Below are 23,938 nucleotides of genomic sequence, written 5' to 3'. Positions count from 1 at the left end.
GGGAGTAGTAATGTCTGAGGATCTCACTTTCAAGGATCACAACAGTGCCACGATCGCACGTGCAAAGAAAATGATAGGATGGATAATGAGAACTTTCAAAACGAGAGATGCCAAGCCAATGATGATCCTTTTCAAATCACTTGTTCTCTCTAGGCTGGAATACTGCTGTACATTAATATCTCCATTCAAAACAGTTGTAATCGCAGATCTAGAGAGTGTACAGAGATTCTTTACTGCACGTATAAGTTCTGTCAAGCACCTTAACTACTGGGAACGCTTGGAAGCACTTGACTTGTACTCGTTGGAACGCAGGAGGGAGAGATATATCATAATCTACACTTGGAAAATCTTGGAGGGAATGGTCCCAAATCTGCACACAGGAATCACTCCCTACGAAAGTAAAAGACTGGGCAGGCGATGCAAAATGCCCCCAATAAAAAGTAGGGGCGCCATTGGTACACTAAGGGAAAACACCATAAGTGTCCGGGGCCCAAAACTGTTCAACAGCCTTCCATCAAGCATTAGGGGAATTGCCAATAAGCCCCTGGCTGCCTTCAAGAGAGAGCTGGACAGATACCTAAAGTCAGTGCCGGATCAGCCGGGCTGTGGCTCGTACGTTGGACTGCGTGCTGCCAGCAGTAACAGCCTAGTTGATCAGGCCCTGATCCATCGGGAGGCCTGGTCATGGACCGGGCCGCGGGGGCGTTGATCCCCGGAATAACCTCCAGGTAACACCAACACCACCCCCGGCAGCACCACCACCAACTCCGGTAGCACCACCACCCCCGGCAACACCACCACCACTACCCTCAAGTAACAATCAAACCGACGAACAAGATTTTTCATTAAAACTTTGTATAATACGCAACACTTATAATCCTGGGAACCGTCTGTGATGGTCTGGCCGGGAGCCGCACGCACCATACACTGATCTTTTCACGTAAGTTGCACGATTAATAAGTCTTTCTTATACCTTTTTTAATCTTCTTCTTTGTTGACGACAACACGGAGGCATCCAATCAGGAAATATTTCGACTCACAGGTAACAGATGACAGAATATATATGTATGTAATATAAGATTCCCCCAACAGAGGTCTCACAGGCTGCCAACACACACGGTCTTACGTCTTTATTAGCTGTGGGATTCATCTCACTCGCTTCGTCGTGAGAGAGAGAGAGAGAGAGAGAGAGAGAGAGAGAGAGAGAGAGAGAGAGAGAGAGAGAGAGAGAGAGAGAATATGGTTATCTGCAGTGCAAGTACACTCTACTTCCTTGTTGATAGTTGAACAGAGTAGCATGGCTGGCACACAGCAGGCAAGAAACAGGAGGAAAAATAATTTACAGGAGTGCACATTGATGAGAAAGGCAGAATTTAATGAGAGTCGTAGGCTACAACTGCTGCTACTTCAACAGTCCTTCTACTGTTACTCCATCTCCAGCTGAAGCACAGTCTCTACCACTCATACCTATACGGTTACTATACATTACCACTAGATACTAAGGTCAGGGTGGACCATGGCAAACTAGGCATCCTAAGTAGCTACGAAACAAGGGACAGGGTGCCGGTGGTCATCAGTAGCAGACAACAAAGTGCCTACTCAACAATGCAGTGTGTCTAGAAGCTGGACTTTGACTAGTAGAATCATATATCTGCAAAGTTTTTGTCCAAGTGGGATCTTAAAAGGCCGAATTGCTGTGGTAACAACACTTATAGAGGTGAAGTTGTTCCATTGTTTAATTACCGCAGGAAAACTTTTTCTGACGTGTGTTACACCGCATGCCACAAAGTTTCATATAGTTGCCTTGTGTAACTGTGTCACTTGCACCTTGGCAAGGGGTGAAATTATAGAGAGAAGAAAATGATTAGAAGGAAAATTGATGGATAAATAATGAATTATATGACATTTTGTTTTCACGAGAACTACAACGAAAACAATTTAATGGCGACTGATGATAATGGTGATAACAGCAACAACAATACTACTACTACTAATTTTTATTTCTACAAATACATGTACAGGGTATACAGTCCTAGCTGACATCAGTGACATACTACTATATAGAAAGTCCCTTGTTATGCAGAGCATTTCGGGCAAATTAGGTCAGTTTTGTCCCAGGATGCGACCCACACCAGTCGACTAACATCCAGGTACTTGTTTTACTGAGAGGTGAACATGGACAGAAAGTGTCTTAAGGAAACACGTCCTATTGTTTCCAGCCGTACTAGAGATCGACCCGCAATCCTCAGTATGTGAGCCGAGTGCACTAGCAATTGAGCTTCGGGACACAGACCCAGCACTGATTTGGGAAATAAACGTTAATCACATTTTCCAGGTTCTTCAGGGAACAGCAACTCGACTTAATCAGGATGGTGCGTCTAGAGTATAGAATTTAGCCTCTTAATTAAGCGTATGGAAGAACTGCACGAAACCTCACCTGTGGCGTCAATATAAACTTGCAAGACTACTGAGCCACAAGAAAAAGCCCTCACTTATTTCGCATCCCTGCAAAATCACGAAGCGTACGCCATATTAACAGTTTCCAGAAGGCGGGGAAAACAAAGAATTGCGCGTCAAGACAGGCTCAGTGAATGGCGGGAAGAGCGATCATTGGTCCGTCCATTGTTCAAAGAATTGCGCGCCAAGACAGGCTCGGTGAATGGCGGGAAGCGCGATCATTGGTCCGTCCATTGTTCTCACACAATGGCCGCATGCACGACTTCCGGGCCACAACGGCACCAGTGGCGGAACTCCCGACTGGCGTCAAGATGGTCGACAAGATGTTCTCCATCTTTGGCGAATGTATGGACGATATTACACTTCCGTTTCTCAGTGGTGGTCCTATGAAGTGTAACTAAAATAATGCTAATAATTTCACATGTCCTAGCGACTTAAAGAGATGAGATTCATGAGGTCCTACTGGTCCTAGCATGGGCCAGAAGGACCTACCAAACATCGGTCAGCAGGACCTACCAAACATCGGTCAGCAGGACCCCCCAAACATCGGTCAGCAGGACCTACCAAATATCGGTCAGCAGGACCTACCAAACATGGGCCAGTAGGACCTACCAAACATGGGCCAGAAGGACCTACCAAACATCGGTCAGCAGGACCTACCAAACATGGGCCAGAAGGACCCACAAAACATCGGTCAGCAGGACCTACCAAACATCGGTCAGCAGGACCTACCAAACATGGGCCAGAAGGACCCACAAAACATCGGTCAGCAGGACCTACCAAACATCGGTCAGCAGGACCTACCAAACATGGGCCAGAAGGACCCACCAAACATCGGTCAGCAGGACCCACCAAACATCGGTCAGCAGGACCTACCAAACATGGGCCAGTAGGACCTACCAAACATGGGCCAGTAGGACCCACCAAACATGGGCCAGTAGGACCTACCAAACATGGGCCAGTAGGACCCACCAAACATGGGCCAGTAGGACCCACCAAACATGGGTCAGTAGGACCTACCAAACATGGGCCAGTAGGACCTACCAAACATGGGCCAGTAGGACCTACCAAACATCGGTCAGCAGGACCTACCAAACATGGGCCAGAAGGACCCACCAAACATCGGTCAGCAGGACCTACCAAACATCGGTCAGCAAGACCCACCAAACATCGGTCAGCAGGACCTACCAAACATCGGTCAGCAGGACCTACCAAACATGGGCCAGTAGGACCTACCACACATGGGCCAGTAGGACCCACCAAACATCGGTCAACAGGACCTACCAAACATCGGTCAGCAGGACCTACCAAACATCGGTCAGTAGGACCCACCAAACATGGGCCAGTAGGACCTACCAAACATCGGTCAGTAGGACCCACCAAACATCGGTCAGCAGGACCTACCAAACATCGGTCAGCAGGACCTACCAAACATCGGTCAGTAGGACCCACCAAACATCGGTCAGCAGGACCTACCAAACATCGGTCAGCAGGACCTACCAAACATCGGTCAGCAGGACCTACCAAACATCGGTCAGTAGGACCCACCAAACATGGGCCAGTAGGACCTACCAAACATCGGTCAGCAGGACCTACAAAACATCGGTCAGCAGGACCTACCGAACATGGGCCAGTAGGACCCACCAAACATGGGCCAGTAGGACCTACCAAACATCGGTCAGCAGGACCTACCAAACATCGGTCAGTAGGACCCACCAAACATGGGCCAGTAGGACCCACCAAACATGGGCCAGCAGGACCCACCAAACATGGGCCAGTAGGACCCACCAAACATGGGCCAGTAGGACCCACCAAACATGGGCCAGCAGAACCCACCAAACATGGGCCAGTAGGACCTACCAAACATGGGCCAGTAGGACCCACCAAACATGGGCCAGCAGGACCCACCAAACATGGGCCAGCAGGACCCACCAAACATGGGCCAGCAGGACCCACCAAACATGGGCCAGCAGGACCCACCAAACATGGGCCAGTAGGACCCACCAAACATGGGCCAGTAGGACCCACCAAACATGGGCCAGTAGGACCTACCAAACATCGGTCAGCAGGACCCACCAAACATGGGCCAGTAGGACCCACCAAACATGGGCCAGTAGGACCCACCAAACATGGGCCAGCAGGACCCACCAAACATGGGCCAGTAGGACCCACTAAACATGGGCCAGCAGAACCCACCAATCATGGGTCAACAGCACCTACCAAACACGGGTAGCATATCTATCGCAGTCTTCATTCTCTCACATTCTTCATTTTTATTCACCTTTGTCTGTGTAAGTACATATGACTTACATGTAGTTTGAGACTTTCTTGGTCATTCATATTTCGTAAGTCAGGAAAAATATAATTTTGAATTTAGTAAATATTTAACCATCATCCCAACAGAACGCCACACACCATAGAAGCGCCACACACACCAACAGAGTATACTACTGACTCCGGCCATACAATAGAGCGGAAAAAATAATGTAAGGGACCTGGGAGTAGTAATGTCTGAGGATCTCACTTTCAAGGATCACAACAGTGCCACAATCGCACGTGCAAAGAAAAATGATAGGATGGATAATGAGAAACTTTCAAAACGAGAGATGCCAAGCCCATGATGATCCTTTTCAAATCACTTGTTCTCTCTAGGCTGGAATACTGCTGTACATTAACATCTCCATACAAAGCAGGTGAAATCGCAGATCTAGAGAGTGTACAGAGATCCTTTACAGCACGTATAAGTTCTGTCAAGCACCTTAACTACTGGGAACGCTTGGAAGCACTTGACTTGTACTCGTTGGAACGCAGGAGGGAGAGATATATCATAATCTACACTTGGAAGGAAGGGCCCCAAATCTGCACACAGAAATCACTCCCTACGAAAGTAAAAGACTGGGCAGGCGATGCAAAATGCCGCCAATAAAAAGTAGGGGCGCCATTGGTACACTAAGAGAAAACACCATAAGTGTCCGGGGCCCAAAACTGTTCAACAGCCTCCCATCAAGCATTAGGGGAATTGCCAATAAACCCCTGGCTGCCTTCAAGAGAGAGCTGGACAGATACCTAAAGTCAGTGCCGGATCAGCCGGGCTGTGGCTCGTACGTTGGACTGTATTACAAAAAAGTAATTTTTAAAAGATGGTAAGATTTACTCCTTTTGTAATAAAGAGTTCGGGATACATAAATACACACATTAAAATCAATTAATCTTTAATATATATAAATCAACTATCTTTGGTCTAGAGGTATTTGAACTATGATATATGATATGTACATGTTACTATAATATTTTATAATTAGCATCTTACTAAAATAATAAATAATTCGTAACCCTACACAGGGTACAACTTTCTTGACACTACTGTGTCACTATATATATATATCTATGCTAAAATAATTATAAATAACATTTGTATAATAATAAATTACAATCAACTGCTTCTCACGACACGAGGCAAGTCACATGACACTATTCAGTGTACACTACAACCAGGCCATCTTCAGTGTCCCACGACACCCTTTTCATCTCAGTGTTCCACTACGGTCCTGTGCATATCTCAGTGTTCCACTCCATCATACGTTCCTAAGTGTCACACTACGGTCCTGGCCCAGTTCAGTGTAACACTCCAACCTTTTCTTTATGTAATGTCCCACCAAACAGCATCTGATGATTCCGGCCCACAGTTGATCAGCGTAGGCCGGGGGTATGGTTTATTTGCAATCGTGTCATTACGATTTCTTGAGTCATTTAACCGCTAGTTTGGCAGGGGGCCGCAACAGACTGCGTGCGGCCAGCAGTAACAGCCTAGTTGACCAGGCCCTGATCCATCGGGAGGCCTGGTCATGGACCGGGCCGCGGGGGCGTTGATCCCCGGAATAACCTCCAGGTAACCTCCAGGTAACCAGGTAACCAGAGAACGCCACACACCATAGAAGCGCCACACACACCAGAGAACGCCACACACCATAGAAGCGCCACACACTCCAGAGAACACCAAACACACCCCATGTAACGCCACGCACACACACCAGAGAACGCCACACACACACACACACACACACACCAGAGAATGCCACGCACAACAGAGAACGTCACATACCCCAGAGAACGCCACACACCCCAAAGAACAGCCACACACCCCAGAGAACGCCACACACACACACACACACACACACACACACACACACACACACACACACACACACACACACACACACACACACACAGGCACACACACACACACACACACACACACACAGGCACACACATACACACACACACACACAGGCACACACACACACACACACACACACACCAGAGAACACCACACACCCCAGAGAACGCCACGCACCCCAGAGAAAGTGTACAATCAATACAGGTTACAGAGTTGGACCAGTGAAGGCCAATAAAGAACTGGACGTTGAGGCTAAAAGATCTCTTGTGGAACCCTCGTGTGTAACCCTGTGGAACCCTCGTGTGGAATCCTCCCGTGCAACCCTCGTGTGGAACCCTCCTGTGTAGCCCCTGACATATATCTTGTGGAACTTTAGCATACCTCTCTGCCAGGATACTAAGATGTATTGAGTGTAGTTAGGGTTTGTGGGCGTGGACGTGAGAATTTATCGGAGTTAGTGTGAGGGTTTGTCGGCGTGGGCGTTCATTAGCGTGGGTGTGAGGGGTTATTAGCGTGGACATGAAGATCTGTAGGAGTATAATCTGGGTGTCTAGCCACTGAGAGAGTGACATTCACTGAGCACACTGCAAATATTCGAGTGGATATAAACCGAGTTTTTCAGTGGGACGCAGGTAACAGTGTGATCAATGAGGACAAATTTCAGTTATTCTGTAACGGAAATAATAAAGAAAATATAAATTAGAACGGAGTATAACACTAACCTTAATCACACAACAGAGCTAAAAACTAACATGACGGACTTAGGAAATGAGGGGAATGATAGGATGGATAACGAGAACCTTCAAAACAAGAGATATCAATTAAATGATAGTCCTTATGTAATCACTTGTTCTCTTTAGGGTGGAATTCAGTCAATCACTTAAATTCCTGGGAATATTTGCAGTACCCTAGCTGTGCTTCTTGGAATGGAAGCGAGGAAGATACATCAAAATTTACACCTGGAAAATCCTCCAGGCATTGGTCCCATATCTGCACACATAAATTACTCCCAATGAATGCAAGAAGTTTGGAGGACGGTGCAATATATCCCATATAAAAAGCAAGGGTGCCATGAATACAATAAGAAATGAAACAATAAGCATAAGGGGCCCAGTACTCTTCATCACTATTCCTTTATACATAAGATGACTTACCAACAGACCCTTGGGCAGTCTTCAGGCGGGAACTCGATAAATTCCTCAAGTCAGTTCCCGATCAGCCGGGCTGTGGTTCGTATGTTGGTGAGTCTAGGGGATCAAGCCTTGACCCGCTAGACGGCCTAGTGGATCACTTTATCTGCACTAAGCAATAAATCATTAAATGTAAGCTGGCACAAGATAACCTGGGTCGGACTAAGCTGTATAACAGTACATTAGATTAATTTATCCAGAGTAGATGAAATATTTACAAAAGTCCAAGTATCCAGTTCCAACCGACCTGCAGTCACTGACAAAGAGACACTCGGCTATGTAAGGGTAAAAGTCGTGTGCCTTCTCTTTTCCATAGAGCTTATTTGTAGAATAGGGAGGGTTGGGAAGCTCACCTGTGATAGCTGCATTCATTTACCACTAGTGACGGTATCTCTACCTGACTTTGACAGTCACAATGTCACATAATCTTGTGGACGTTTTATGTTGTCCACACATATGGCTTCATGATGGGAACAGATCACAGTGACTGATACCAGTGCTCTCAGGAGTGTGGGTATCAGAAAGAGCTAGACAGCAACATGGGGCCAGTAACGAAGCGTGGAGAATGCAGACACGACGTTCACCAGGGGAGACCTACGCTTCACCCTGGCAAAATACGCATCTGGACGAGGGGAGGAGGGCGTATCTCCAGCACCTGTCCTTCACAACCATCCTTCCTCACTCCCCTAAGTCCCTCTCCTAAAACTTTTCCTTTCGCTCCTCACACCACAACCTATTATATATTGAGTCCTGGAGGTGGGAAGTACAGTGCCTAAAGGAGGGGTTTGGGATATTTACTGTTTAGAGGGACTTCAAAACTGTCGTATCTCTGCGCCCCTGGCATGACAGTGCTAGTGTAAATTGTGGTAAATGTTTCTTTTTCGGGTCACTGCCTCGGTGGGAGACGGCCAGCGTGTTAAATAAATAAATATATATATATATATATATATATATATATATATATATATATATATATATATATATATATATATATATAACGTTATTTACTGTGTGGAAGAGACAGTAGTCGTACAAGTGGAACAAACAGTAGTCGTACAAGTGGAAGAGACAGTAGTCTTACAAATGGAAGAGACATTAGTCTTACAAATGGAAGAGACAGGAGTCTTACAAGTGGAAGAGACAGGAGTCTTACAAGTGAAAGAGACAGGAGTCTTACAAGTGGAAGAGACAGGAGTCTTACAAGTGGAAGAGACAGGAGTCTTACAAGTGGAAGAGACAGGAGTCTTACAAGTGGAAGAGACAGGAGTCTTACAAGTGGAAGAGACAGGAGTCTTACAAGTGGAAGAGACAGGAGTCTTACAAGTGAAAGAGACAGGAGTCTTACAAGTGGAAGAGACAGGAGTCTTACAAGTGGAAGAGACAGGAGTCTTACAAGTGGAAGAGACAGGAGTCTTACAAGTGGAAGAGACAGGAGTCTTACAAGTGGAAGAGACAGGAGTCTTACAAGTGGAAGAGACAGTAGTCGTACAAGTGGGAGAGACAGTAGTCGTACAAGTGGGAGAGACAGTAGTCGTACAAGTGGGAGAGACAGTAGTCGTAAAAGTGGAAGAGACAGTAGTCGTACAAGTAGAACAGACAGCAGTCGCACAAGTGGAAGAGACAGTAGTAGTACAAGTGGAAAAGACAGTAGTCGTACAAGTGGAAAAGACAGTAGTCGTACAAGTGGAAAAGACAGCAGTCGTACAAGTGGGAGAGACAGTAGTCGTAAAAGTGGAAGAGACAGTAGTCGTACAAGTAGAACAGACAGCAGTCGCACAAGTGGAAGAGACAGTAGTAGTACAAGTGGAAAAGACAGTAGTCGTACAAGTGGAAAAGACAGTAGTCGTACAAGTGGAAAAGACAGCAGTCGTACAAGTGGGAGAGACAGTAGTCGAACAAGTGGAAGAGACAGTAGTCGTACAAGTGGGAGAGACAGTAGTCGTACAAGTGGGAGAGACAGTAGTCGTAAAAGTGGAAGAGACTGTAGTCGTACAAGTGGAAAAGACAGTAGTCGAACAAGTGGAAAAGACAGCAGTCGTACAAGTGGAAAAGACAGCAGTCGTACAAGTGGAAAAGAGAGCAGTCGCACAAGTGGAAGAGACAGCAGTCGTACAACTGGAAGAGACAGTAGTCGTACAAGTGGAAGACAGTCGTACAAGTGGAAAAGACAGCAGTCGTACAAGTGGAAAAGACAGCAGTCGTACAGTGGAAAAGACAGCAGTCGTACAAGTGGAAGAGACAGCAGTCGTACAAGTGGAAAAGACAGTAGTCGTACAAGTGGAAGAGACAGTAGTCGTACAAGTGGAAGAGACAGTAGTCGTACAAGTAGAACAGACAGCAGTCGTACAAGTAGAAGAGACAGTAGTCGTACAAGTGGAAAAGACAGTAGTCGTACAAGTGGAAAAGACAGTAGTCGTACAAGTGGAAAAGACAGCAGTCGTACAAGTGGAAAAGACAGCAGTCGTACAAGTGGAAAAGACAGCAGTCGTACAAGTGGAAGAGACATCAGTCGTACAAGTGGAAGAGACAGCAGTCGTACAAGTGGAAGACAGTAGTCGTACAAGTGGAAAAGACAGCAGTCGTACAAGTGGAAAAGACAGCAGTCGTACAAGTGGAAGAGACAGCAGTCGTACAAGTGGAAAAGACAGTAGTCGTACAAGTGGAACAGACAGCAGTCGTACAAGTGGAAGAGACAATAGTCGTACAAGTGGAAGACAGTAGTCGTACAAGTAGAAGAGATAGTAGTCGTGCAAGTGGAAGAGACAGTAGTCGTACAGATGGAAGAAACGGTAGTCGTACAAGTGGAAGAGACAGTAGTCGTACAAGTGGAAGAGACAGTAGTCGTACAAGTGGAAGAGACAGTAGTCGTACAAGTGAGAGAGACAGTAGTCATACAAGTGAGAGAGACAGTAGTCGTACAAGTGAGGGAAAGAGTAGTCGTACAAGTGAGAGAGACAGTAGTCGTACAAGTGGAAGAGACAGTAGTCGTACAAGTGGAAGAGACAGAAGTCGTACAAGTGAGAGAGACAGTAGTCGTACAAGTGAGAGAGACAGTAGTCGTACAAGTGAGAGAAACAGTAGTCGTACAAGTGAGAGAAACAGTAGTCGTACAAGTGAGAGAGACAGTAGTCGTACAAGTGAGAGAGACAGTAGTCGTACAAGTGAGAGAGACAGTAGTCGTACAAGTGAATGAGACAGTAGTCGTTCTAGATAAAGTGGTCCTACAAGTAGAAGAGGAAAGGATCCTACAAATGGAAGAAGCAAGGATCCTAGAAGGGGAAGAGACAGGGATCCTACAGTTGAAAGAGGCAGGGATCCTACAGTTGGAAGAGGCAGGGATCCTACAGTTGGAAGAGGCAGGGATCCTACAGTTGGAAGAGGCAGGGATCCTACAGTTGGAAGAGGCAGAGATCCTACAAGTGGAAGAGACAGGGATCCTACAGTTGGAAGAGGCAGGGATCCTACAGTTGGAAGAGGCAGGGATCCTACAAATGGAAGAGACAGGGATCCTACAAGTGGAAGAGACAGGGATCCTACAATTGGAAGAGGCAAGGATCCTACAGTTGGAAGAGACAGAGATCCTACAAATGGAAGAGACAGGGATCCTACAAGTGGAAGAGACAGGGATCCTACAAATGAAAGAGACAGGGATCCTACAAATGAAAGAGACAGTGATCCCACAAATGAAAGAGACAGGGATCCTACAAATGAAAGAGACAGGGATCCTACAAATAAAAGGAACAGGAATCATACAAGTGGAAGAGGTAGGGATCCTACAAATGAAAGAGACAAGGATGCTAAAAATAAATGAGACAGTGATTCTATAAGTGGAAGAGACAGAGATCCTATAAATGAAAGAAACATGGATCCTACAAGTGGAAGAGACAGGGATCCTACAAATGAAAGAAACAGGGATCCTACAAATGAAAGAGATAGGGATCCTACTAATGAAAGAAACAGCGATCCTACAAGTGAAAGAAACAGGAATCCTACAAGTGGAAGAGACAGGGATCCTACTAATGAAAGAAACAGCGATCCTACAAGTGATAGAAACAGGGATCCTACAAGTGGAAGAGACAGAGATCCTACAAGTAGAAGAGACAGGGATCCTACAAATGAAAAAGACAGGGATCCTACAAGTGGAAGAGTCAGGGATCCTACAAGTGATAGAAACAGGGATCCTACAAGTGGAAGAGACAGGGATCCTACAAGTAGAAGAGACAGGGATCCTACAAATGAAAAAGACAGGGATCCTACAAGTGGAAGAGACAGGGATCCTACAAATGAAAGAGACAGATCTTTCATTTCTAGGATCCCTGTCTCTTTCATTTGTAGGATCTCTGTCTCTTCCACTTGTAGGATCCCTGTCTCTTTCATTTGTAGGATCCCTGTCTCTTCTACTTGTAGGATCCCTGTCTCTTCCACTTGTAGGATCCCTGTTTCTTTCATTTGTAGGATCGCTGTTTCTTTCATTAGTAGGATGCCTGTCTCTTCCACTTATAGGATCCCTGTCTCTTTCATTTGTAGGAAGAGACAGGGATCCTACAAGTGGAAGAAACAGAGATCCTACAAATGAAAGAGACAGGGATCCTACAAGTGGAAGAGACAGGGATCCTACAAATGAAAGAGACAGGGATCCTACAAGTGGAAGAGACAGGGATCCTACAAATGAAAGAGACAGGGATCCTACAAGTGGAAGAGACAGGGATCCTACAAGTGGAAGAGACAGGGATCTTACACGTTGAAAAGACAGGGATCCTACAAGTGGAAGAGACAGAGATCCTACAAATGAAAGAGACAGGGATCCTACAGGTGGAAGAGACAGGGATCCTACAAGTGGAAGAGACAGGGATCCTACAAGTGGAAGATACAGTGATCCTACAAGTGGAAGAGACAGGGATCCTACAAGTGGAAGAGACAGGGATCCTACAGGTGGAAGAGACAGGGATCCTACAAGTGGAAGAGACAGGGATCCTACAGGTGGAAGAGACAGGGATCCTACAAGTGGAAGAGACAGGGATCATTCTAATGGAAGAGACAGTGATCATTGAAGTGGAAGAGACAGGGATCCTACAAGTGGAAAGGACAGGGATCCTACAAGTGGAAAAGACAGGGATCCTACAAGTGGAAGAGACAGGGATCCTACAAATGGAAGAGACAGGGATCCTACAAGTGGAAAAGACAGGGATCCTACAAGTGGAAGAGACAGGGATCCTACAAGTGGAAGAGACAGGGATCCTACAAGTGGAAGAGACATTAGTCCCACAACTAAACAACAACATAAACAATTAAAGGCTAATTATTATGATGATGTTTCGCTCGTAGCTCCCCACCCTTTCCCCTTCAATCCCCCTCACTCCTGAGCGAAACGTTATAATCAATCCCGACTTTTTTTTATTTCCGCGTGTCTTTTTCGCCCAGAAAACTTATTATGAACCAAATTACCAGTGGGGCTCCACGTCTCGTTTTCTTCCCTGCTCTTCACGTGTTGACGTTCTCCAGGGAAATCCGGATTCATTGCGGACTTACAAGAACTCCTTCCCTGGCAAACTTTCTCCCTCTCCTCCAACTCTCACCCAAAGGCATTTTCAATTTTTTTTTCCATTACTCATTTTGATTTTGGCTCCTAGCTTTTCCCCGTTTGAAGTCTCTCTCTCTCTCTCTCTCTCTCTCTCTCTCTCTCTCTCTATCTCATTTTTAGAGTTTAAATTTGTTTTATTCCTTTATTTTTTTTCAGATTTCAGAGATTGAATTTATTTTTTACTCTAGTAATTTTCATGCCGTTTTCGTGGCTCCTTTTTTTAAAGGTTCTGTTGTTTAGTGTTGCTGTTGAACAGCAATTTAGTGCCGGAGGGTAACGTACGTTGCGAACTTACACCCGTAGACTAGTTTGATTTTAATTGGAGAGGAGTGAGTACACAGGAGGCAAAGTGAGGGAATGACCTATAGCCAGTCCGTGGAGGGTAGGTTGTTGAACCCGTGTGGGTAGGTCCTGAAGTGAGGGCGGGTAGGCCCCGTGCCTCACTGCCCTGGGCAGGCCCAGAGAGGGCAGCACCGTAGTGCAGCGGAATAGGAATCTAGCAGGCAGCGTAGGCTGTCTACATTAATTTTTTTTTTAGTCATTGTGTGGATTTGTGAGTGAGAAAGAGAGAGGAAGAGAGAGAGAGAGAGAGAGAGAGAGAGAGAGAGAGAGAGAGAGAGAGAGAGAGTGAGAGATAGAGAGAGAGAGAGAGAGAGAGAGAGAGAGAGAGTCCTCCTTCTAATAATAATAATAATAATAATAATAATAATAATAATAATAATAATAGGAAGAAGACGAATAAGAAGCGCTCAACCCGTATTGGTCATTTAGTTCAAGCAGTTGTAGAGGCTCGATCCGTTGTCCAATTTAGGCTTGGTGTGTGACCAGTCATCTCACGGGTTATGAACCAGGAAAACAAATCTACGGATAAAATAAGCCGCTTTAGTCACAGGTAAAGACTTGCCACGCAGACCTGCACCTCAACACCCCCGCGGCCCAGACTCAGGTCAACCCTCCTGGTTGATGGCATGATCATTCAGGCTGTTAGTGCTAAGTACACGCAATCCAGCATATACACCACAGACTGGCTGATCAGCAACTGACTCAAAGTTCCCCATTTACACATGAAGGGAAGGTGTTGAAAAGTCTTGGCCCCTTTACACTGAACCACCCTCCCCCCTCCTCCTCCCCACTACCACACAACTACACCCTTCACACCCCCCTACACCTCCCCCTCCCCACAACACACACACGTACACTGCCCCAACACAAGAAAAGTTATATTCATTCTTATTTTAACTTCCTTTCTGGGGGTCCAAGAAGGCAGGCGTCCATCCGCGTTAAAATTCCCCCAGGTCGTGCCCCTCAGACGTCCAGAATCAAGGAGATATTCTTGGATACTGGCGAAGAAGCAGAGTTACCAAGTCACTCGCGGAGGAGCGAACTCCCACACGTGTCTTATGCATTTGTATACGTGTAAGCAATTTTTTTAGGGGAAAGGGGTGGGTGGGTAGTGGTAGGTCAAGGTTTTTATACATTTCGGACAATTCATAACTGAAGGCAGTTTAGAATGGTATAGAACGGACCGAAACATCGTTATAACTTTCCTGTCTCTCTCCGCCTCTCTCTCTCTCTCTCACACACACACACCAAGAGCTATGAATCGACCTCTGCTAACACAAATAGGTGAGTACACACACACACACACACACACACACAAACACTAACGAATAACAAGTCACAATGCCGTGTGTGTGCGTGCGTGTAGCGTGCAGCAAGGGTGTTGGCGGCGCTGCTACTGGAAATATATGCAAATAGTGATGCGTCGTCACCTGCTGCTCCTCCTCGTCGGGTCAACTCCTCACGTCCTACGATTTCCCCCTTTTCTCGCTGAAATGAGGGGACACCAGCCTGCCAGATGTGTGTGTGTGTGTGTGTGTGTGTGTGTGTGTGTGTGTGTGTGTGTGTGTGTGTGTGTGTGTGTGTGTGTGTGTGTGTGTGTGTGTGTGTGTCTGGGTGTGTGTGTGTGTGTGTGTGTGTGTGTGTGTGTGTGTGTGTGTGTGTGTGTGTGTGTGTGTGTGGGTGTGAATTCCTTGCTGTGTATCAGGGTGTTGAACCATGGCTCCTGGGCCCGCTTCTAACTTTCTGTCTATGATAGAACTTAAACTTGTTTGCTCAGCTAATAATGAATGATTCCCGACATTATTATCTTCATTATTATTATTACTGTTAATTTTATTACGAATTATTATTATTATTATTTTCATTTGAACATTTTTCACCCAGGATGCGACCCACATCAATATCCTAACGCCCACCCAGGTGATATTATTTTAATCATATATAGTTCGGTGGATCCGGATTCAAGGGAAAAAAAAAACCCGGGGTGAACAGATTGATTAAAATTAGGTTTAAATTCATGTGCAGTCGAGTAATTGTTGGAGTAGGAATGTTGTCTCTCTCTCTCTCTCTCTCTCTCTCTCTCTCTCTCTCTCTCTCTCTCTCTCTCTCTCTTTAAGAGGCACGTAAGTACACCTGTCTTCTAGTAACACGTTCATATGTCCACTATAATTACTATCACATTTTTGTCCCGTAAGGTGAAGTCCAGGATCTTTTCTTAATTTATGGTATAACTTAAGAAATCTTTGAGGACACTTGTATTGCAGAGGTCTGACCTGTTAACTTATACCATGAAGCAAATGTTATAGTAATTATAGACAAGGTAGATTATAGGGGACAACTGAGCATGTTATTACAAGACAGGTGTACTTACATGTCCCTTATTCTTCCTATCACTGTGTTATTTAGTTCCATTTTTAGTATATATTCTTGTGTGTCTGCCCCTTCCAACCCTTCCCTCCCTTCAGTTTCTTTATTCCCTTTCTGTCTTCTGATTATCCCCTTTCTCTTCCTTCTGTTTCTCTCTTTGCTTTCAAGTTTATTTTCTTCCTTCCCACCATTTCTTTTGTTTCTCCTCTTCGCACCAGTTCCTCGTGTGCCTCTCACATCGGGATGGGGAGAGGCAGGACGGGGAGGCAGGATGGGGAGAGGCAGGACGGGGAGAGGCAGGACGGGGAGAGGAAGGACGGGGAGAAGCAGGACGGGGAGAGGCAGGACGGGAAAAGGCAGGACGGGGAGAGGCAGGACGGGGAGAGGCAGGACGGGGAGGCAGGATGGAGAGAGGCAGGACGGGGAGAGGAAGGACGGGGAGAGGCAGGACGGGAAAAGGCAGGACGGGGAGAGGCAGGACGGGGAGAGGCAGGACGGGGAGAGGCAGGACGGGGAGAGGCAGGACGGGGAGAGGCAGGACGGGGAGAGGCAGGGGCTGAGTGTCTCTATCAGTCATGTTCAATATGAATATTGATTTTCGGTTTTAGATATAATTTTCTCTCTTTTTTTTTTTACGGTGAGAGGGAGACGGAACGCGGCCCTTTCTCCCGAGCCCCCCCCCCTATGATCCGAGAGAGAGAGAGAGAGAGAGAGAGAGAGAGAGAGAGAGAGAGAGAGAGAGAGAGAGAGAGAGAGAGAGAGAGAGAGAGAGAGGGAGAGAGAGAGAGAGAGAGAGAGAGAGAGAGAGAGAGAGAGAGAGAGAGAGAGAGAGAGAGAGAGAGAGAGAGAGAGAGACGTCATTCCTCTATTTAATTAATTGGCATCTTGCTATTTTTTGTGTATGTCTTTTCTTAATTTTATATTACAATAGATATTTTCCTTAATAGCTAAAACAAAAATATCAGGCGCAATAGTAATAACTAATTTATATTTTAGCTACATGAGTAAGGATGATGTTAATGTTGTTATGGTACACTGTTACTGTGCTGACAACGTGACTACGACTGCCTGTCCCCGCTGCTACCTCGCTTGTTACTGGTGTTTGCCAATCCTGGCGCAGGCTGGGTAATGTGTCAGGCTTCCTGGTGCCACCTTGCACTCTAGTCTGCACCCGTCGGACTCTCTCTCTTATTTGTCTTCGCAGAAACATCAGCTCTTGCCTACTAGCCTCTGCAGAAGCAGAAATGCTCTGCTTTCCTCTGCTCGCTCTTTGTTTTGTGTAGACTCTGGTAGTGTTGTCTCGTTGGTGAACCAAGACATCCATCTTGTTCTCTGTAGAACTATGTTCCTAAATATTTATATAGAACTAGTGATATTTCTGAATGAAGATTCAGTAATTTGCGATTTTGGTGATTTTTTTTTAGAGGACAAGCAGTTGTGCCCCAGTTAGGTCGTGTTTGTACGTCTGTCTTTGCTTACTGTTTGATGTTGCTAACACCTGCTTAGTACTGCTCAATACTGTTTCCTGATGTTTCCATTATTAAAACATCTGTGCTTTATCTTATCCGATGTTATAAGTTAGATAATTCAGCGACTTGTTTGGTATGTCAGTCTCATTGTATTTCGAATCGGTCTTATATTACTCACTTATTATGCCTATGCTGGTATATTTAAGTACACATATATACAGTAACGTGTCTGAAGGCGCAGTTGACACTAGTGATCTTTAATCATTTATTTATACACTCAAGTGTGTAAATCACTAAAGTCCCAGATTCATTTTTTGTTTGTAAGCTGTGGGTTTAGCGCATGGTTTTGATTATAATAATAATAATAATGTCTGTAATTAATTAGCCTAGTGTCATGTAGGGGGGGCTGGACTACATCACACTAGACACCTTTACTACTTACGGTTCTCATTTTACTAGTAGGTCTCTCCTTGCCATAAGCTTTAGGTAAAATGCTTATAAAGTGCTATGGCAACACTGAAGTGGCGAAGTTTAGCTCAGCTGAAGTCGATAAATATTGTCTTAGAGAAGTGTCGGCGGGCAGACACAGGCTGGTGGGTTGGTGGGCAGACACAGGTTGGTGGGTTGGTGGGCGGACACAGGCTGGTGGGTCGGCAACGTATTGATAACTTGACTTTCTGGTTACTCTGCTAACATAATTCAATTTAAAATTATTGTCGTTTTAATACAGTGTGAGTTAACACCATACTTCAGTCTTCATCCTTCCCTCCCTCTAGCCTTCCCTCCATCTAGCCTTCCTTCCATCTAGCCTTCCCTCCATCTAGCCTTCCTTCCATCTAGCCTTCCCTCCATCTAACCTTCCCTCCATCTAGCCTTCCTTCCATCTAGCCTTCCCTCCTTCTAGCCTTCCCTCCATCTAGCCTTCCCTCCTTCTAGCCTTCCTTCCATCTAGCCTTCCCTCCTTCTAGCCTTCCCTCCATCTAGCCTTCCCTCCATCTAGCCTTCCCTCCATCTAGCCTTCCCTCCATCTAGCCTTCCCTCCATCTAGCCTTCCCTCCATCTAGCCTTCCCTCCATCTAGCCTTCCCTCCATCTAGCCTTCCCTCCATCTAGCCTTCCCTCCATCTAGCCTTCCCTCCATCTAGCCTTCCCTCCATCTAACCTTCCCTCCCTCTAGCCTTCCCTCCCTCTAGCCTTCCCTCCATCTAGCCTTCCCTCCCTCTAGCCCTCCCTCCCTCTAGCCCTCCCTCCCTCTAGCCCTCCCTCCTCTAGCCTTCCCTCCCTCCTCTAGCCTTCCCTCCCTCCCTCCTCTAGCCTTCTCTCCCTCCCTCCTCTAGCCTTCCCTCCCTCCTCTAGCCTTCCCTCCCTCCTCTAGCCTTCCCTCCCTCCCTCCTCTAGCCTTCTCTCCCTCCCTCCTCTAGCCTTCTCTCCCTCCCTCCTCTAGCCTTTCCTCCCTCCCTCCTCTAGCCTTCTCTCCCTCCCTAAACTAGCCTTCCCTCCCTACCTCCCTCCCTCCCTCCTCTAGCCTTCTCTCCCTCCCTCATCTAGCCTTCCCTCTCTACTCTATCCTTCATTCTCTACCCCTTCCGTCGTTCCATTTCAACACATCGTCCACATCACCTGAGAGAGAGAACAGCCTACCCCACCTCCCGCAGCGATAACGGTCTGCACCAGTAGGCTCAACACAACAGAGTCGGGGGTAAAGATATCAGTGATCTATGTTTGTCGTGTCAACAGCGCCCTCATTGAACCACCAGCCATAGTTACCTTCAACAATGGTCATTAGGATCAACCCCCCCCCCACCTCCCAGCCAACCCAAAGCTCCGTACTACCTCTTTGTCCTCACCACACACACACACACACACACACACACACACACACACACACACACACACACACACACACACACACGTTAAGAAGTTAGAGAAAATACATAGGTTTGCAACATGGCTACTTCCAGAGCTCAGGGGAATGTCCTACGATGAAAGGTTGAGGGAAATCTGACTGACGACACTGGAGGACAAAAGGGTCAAGGAAGACATGATAACGACATACAAGATACTGCGTGGAATAGATAAGGTGGACAGAGACAGGATGTTCCAGAGAGGAGATACAGAAACAAAGGGTCACAATTGGAAGCTGAAGACTCAGACGAGTCACAGGGATGTTAGGAAGTATTTCTTCAGTCATAGAGTCGTCAGGAAGTGGAATAGCCTAGCAAGTGAAGTAGTGGAGGCAGGAACTATACATAGTTTTAAGAAGAGGTATGACAAAGCTCAGGAAGCAGAGAAGAGATGACCTAGTAGCGATCCATGAAGAGGTGGGGCCAGGAGGTGAGTTTCGACCTCTGCAACCACAATTGGGTGAGTACAATTAGGTGAGTACACACACACCCATAAGGACCCCATTATCAAGCAGTCACTCTACCCTCATCCTTCTCTTCCCCTCCCCCCACCTCCTTCTCTTCCCCTCCCCCCACCTCCTTCTCTTCCCCTCCCCCCACCTCCCCTCCCCTTCTAATCTCATCACACACACACACCTCCCCCGCTTTTAGGGGTCACTCTACCCTCATCCTTCTCCCCCCTCCCCCCTTAATCCCATCCCTCTCTCTCCCACACATGCACACACAACACAAACACATATTCCCCCTTCCCCTAACCACCTCTCCCCCTCCCCCAAACCATGTATCCCCCTCCCCAACTACCTCTCCCCCTCCCTCTAACCATCTATTCCCCTCCCCCTAACCATCTATTCCCCTCACCCTAACCATCTCTCCCCCTTCTGTGGTGCAATGGGGCAACCTAGAACTAGGATGAGAGCCAAGGGCCCGACAGACGAATCTGGGGGGGAGGACTGGGAGGCAGAGCTCTAAAAAAGGTAGGAAGACTGGGGAAGGAGGCTAGATGAGCTTGCAAGGAAGATGGAGGAGAGGTTAGCAGCAGAGTGCAGAATGTGGGAGCAACATGCCACAGTAGCAGAAGCCAAGATACAGAGATTAGAAGAGGAGCTGAGAAATCTGAAACAGTCTAGAGATAGATAATACAGAAGTAGCATCAGCAATGTTTACATCAGACACAGACAAAGGGTCTGAAGGGAGCATGGAAGCTAATCTGTATGCAGAGGTCCTGTCAAACCCACATGGGGCCAAAACAAAGACAGGGAGCACACTAGGACAGAATGAGAGGTTGGAAGACATTGAAGGAACTAGGACATGTGCAGGGACCTTACCAGACACTTGTGGGGGCCAGGAACAGGTGAGCAGGAAGGACAAACCAATGAGCATAGGGGCCACAGCTAGGGAAGGGACTGAAGGAACACTCCATGGGAAGGAATTAAAGCACTTCAGAGGATGCAATGGGAGTCACAGTGGGAGGTGGAAAGGGAGAGATCAGTTTTTGTCTATGGGCTAAACGAAGCGGAAGGGGAAACTTATGATGAAAGCAACTTATGATGAAAGCAAGCAGGAGGAGAAAAGAGCGACTGAAGGTAACATGAAGGTAATAGGCGACGAAGACATGACCCAGGTGGCAAATTTTCGGAGAATCGGGTGGTTCACAAAGAGAAGGAAACGGCCTCTCAAAGTAATTTTCAAGGCAGAATCAACTCGAACCATGATCCTGCAGGAGAAAGCACGACTGAGAGGCAAACAGGAGTTCATGAGTGTGTACCTCGATCGAGACAGAACACAGGAGGAAAGGATGATACTGAAAGAGAGAGTGCAAAAACGAAATGAGGAATGGGAGGAAATGACAAAGAAGAGCAGAATAACCCAGGCACAGGTGGAAGGGCAAGCACACCCCACAGAAACACCTGCAGAAGGACTCCAGCCACGACACCCCCAAGGCAACTGAACAATCCAAACCAACCATCACACACCCATCCCTCTGTTCCCACCCCCGCACCACAAACCCTACCCCTACAGCAACCCCCTATGGGAGCTCTTCCTCCACCTCCACTGCACTCCCCCCACAGGCCCCCACCAGGGCTCCTGCTCTCCCAACACCAGTATTCCCCCAGGACCACAGTTACAGTATTAGAACAGAAGTTGAAGGTTTGGTACACAAATGCGGATGGATTAACGAATAAATATGAGGAATGGCAAGAAAGAATCAATGGAAGTCCCCAGACATCATTGCAGTTACAGAAACAAAACTCACGGAGACAATAACAGATGCAATCTTGCTACCAGGATACCAGATCATGAGGAAAGATAGAAGGGGCAGAGGGGGAGGAGGGGTTGCTCTGCTCGTAAAAAAACGATGGAAATTCGAGAAAATGGGAGGCATAGACGAGACAGGAGAAAGGGACTACATAGTAGGTACACTTCAGTCTGGGGAGCACAAGGTGGCCATTGCAGTGATGTATAATCCACCACAGAACTGCAGGAGGCCAAGAAAAGAATATGAAGAGAGCAACAGAGCAATGGTGGACACATTTGCTGAGGTGGCAAGAAGAGCTCACTCCAGCAGAGCAAAGTTGCTGGTTATAGGTGATTTCAACCACAGAGAGATTGACTGGGAAAACCTGGAGCCACATGGGGGTCCCGAAACATGGAGAGCCAAGATGTTGGATGTGGTGCTGGAAAACCTCATTCACCAACATGAATGAACCAGCAAGATTGGACCTTGTGTTCACCCTCGGCAGTTCAGACATTGAGGACATCACATATGAGAGTCCCCTAGGAGCTAGTGACCATGTGGTTCTGTGCTTTGAATACATAGTAGAGTTGCAAGTGGAGAGAGTAACAGGAGTTGAATGGGAAAAGCCAGGCTATAAAAGAGGGGACTACTTAGGTTTGAGGAACTTCCTGCAGGAGGTTCCGTGGGACATAGAACTGGCAGGAAAGCCAGTAAATGAAATGATGGAATATGTAACAACAAAATGCAAGGAGGCAGGGGAAAGGTTTATTCCCAAGGGCAACAGAAACAATGGGAAGACAAGAACGAGCCCCTGGTTTACCCGACGGTGTAAGGAAGCAAAAAAAAAAAGTGCAATAGAGAATGGAAAAAGTACAGAAGGCAGAGAACACATGAAAATAGGGAGATTAGTCGCAGATCCAGGAACGATTATGCACAGGTAAGGAGGGAGGCCCAGCGACAGTATGAAAATAACATAGCATCGAAAGTCAAGACTGACCCGAAACTGTTGTATAGCCACATCAGGAGGAAGACAACAGTCAAAGACCAGGTGATCAGACTGAGGACAGAAGGTGGAGAACTCACAAGAAATGATCAGGAGGTATGTGAGGAGCTAAACAGGAGATTTAAGGAAGTTTTTACAGTAGAGACAGGAAGGGCTCTGGGAAGACAGCACAGAAGGGAACATCAACAGAGAATATACCAACAAGTGTTGGATGAAATACGAACAACCGAGGAGGAGGTGCAGGAGCTAAGTGACCTTGATACCTTTAAGGCGATGGGACCGAACAACATCTCCCCATGAGTCCTTAGAGAAGGAGCAGAGATGCTGTGGGTGCCCCTAACCACAATCTTCAACACATCCCTTGAAACTGGGCAACTGCCTGAGAAATGGAAGACAGCAAATGTAGTCCCCATATTTAAGAAAGGAAACAGAAACGAGGCACTAAGCTACAGACCTGTGTCTCTGACATGTATAGTATGCAAAGTCATGGAGAAGATTATCAGGAGGAGAGTGGTGGAACACCTGGAACGGAACAAGATTATAAATGAAAACCAGCATGGGCTCATGGAAGGCAAATCCTGTGTCACAAACCGTCTGGAGTTTTATGACAAGGTAACAGAAGTAAGACACGAGAGAGAGGGGTGAATTGATTGCATTTTCCTGGACTGCAGGAAGGCCTTTGACACAGTTCCTCACAAGAGATTAGTGCAGAAACTGGAGGATCAGGCGCATATAACAGGGAGGGCACTGCAATGGATCAGGGAATACCTGACAGGGAGGCAACAACGAGTCATGGTACGTGAAGAGGTATCCCAGTGGGCGCCTGTGACGAGCGGGGTCCCACAGGGGTCAGTTCTAGGACCAGTGCTATTTTTGATATATGCGAACGACATGATGGAAAGAATAGACTCTGAAGTGTCCCTATTCGCAGATGATGTGAGGCTGATGAAAAGAATTAAATCGGATGAGGATGAGGCAGGACTGCAAAGAGACCTGGACAGGCTGGACATGTGGTCCAGAAACTGGCTTCTCGAATTCAACCCTGCCAAATGCAAAGTCATGAAGATTGGGGAGGGGCAAAGAAGACCGCAGACAGAGTATAGGTTAGGTGGACAAAGACTACAGACCTCACTCAGGGAGAAAGACCTTGGGGTGACCATAACAACGAGCACGTCACCGGAGGTACACATCAACCAAATAACTGCTGCAGCAT

The sequence above is a fragment of the Cherax quadricarinatus genome, chromosome 15 (assembly GCF_038502225.1).
Source record: "Cherax quadricarinatus isolate ZL_2023a chromosome 15, ASM3850222v1, whole genome shotgun sequence".
NCBI lineage: Eukaryota > Metazoa > Arthropoda > Malacostraca > Decapoda > Parastacidae > Cherax > Cherax quadricarinatus.
This window is presented reverse-complemented; position numbering follows the sequence as displayed.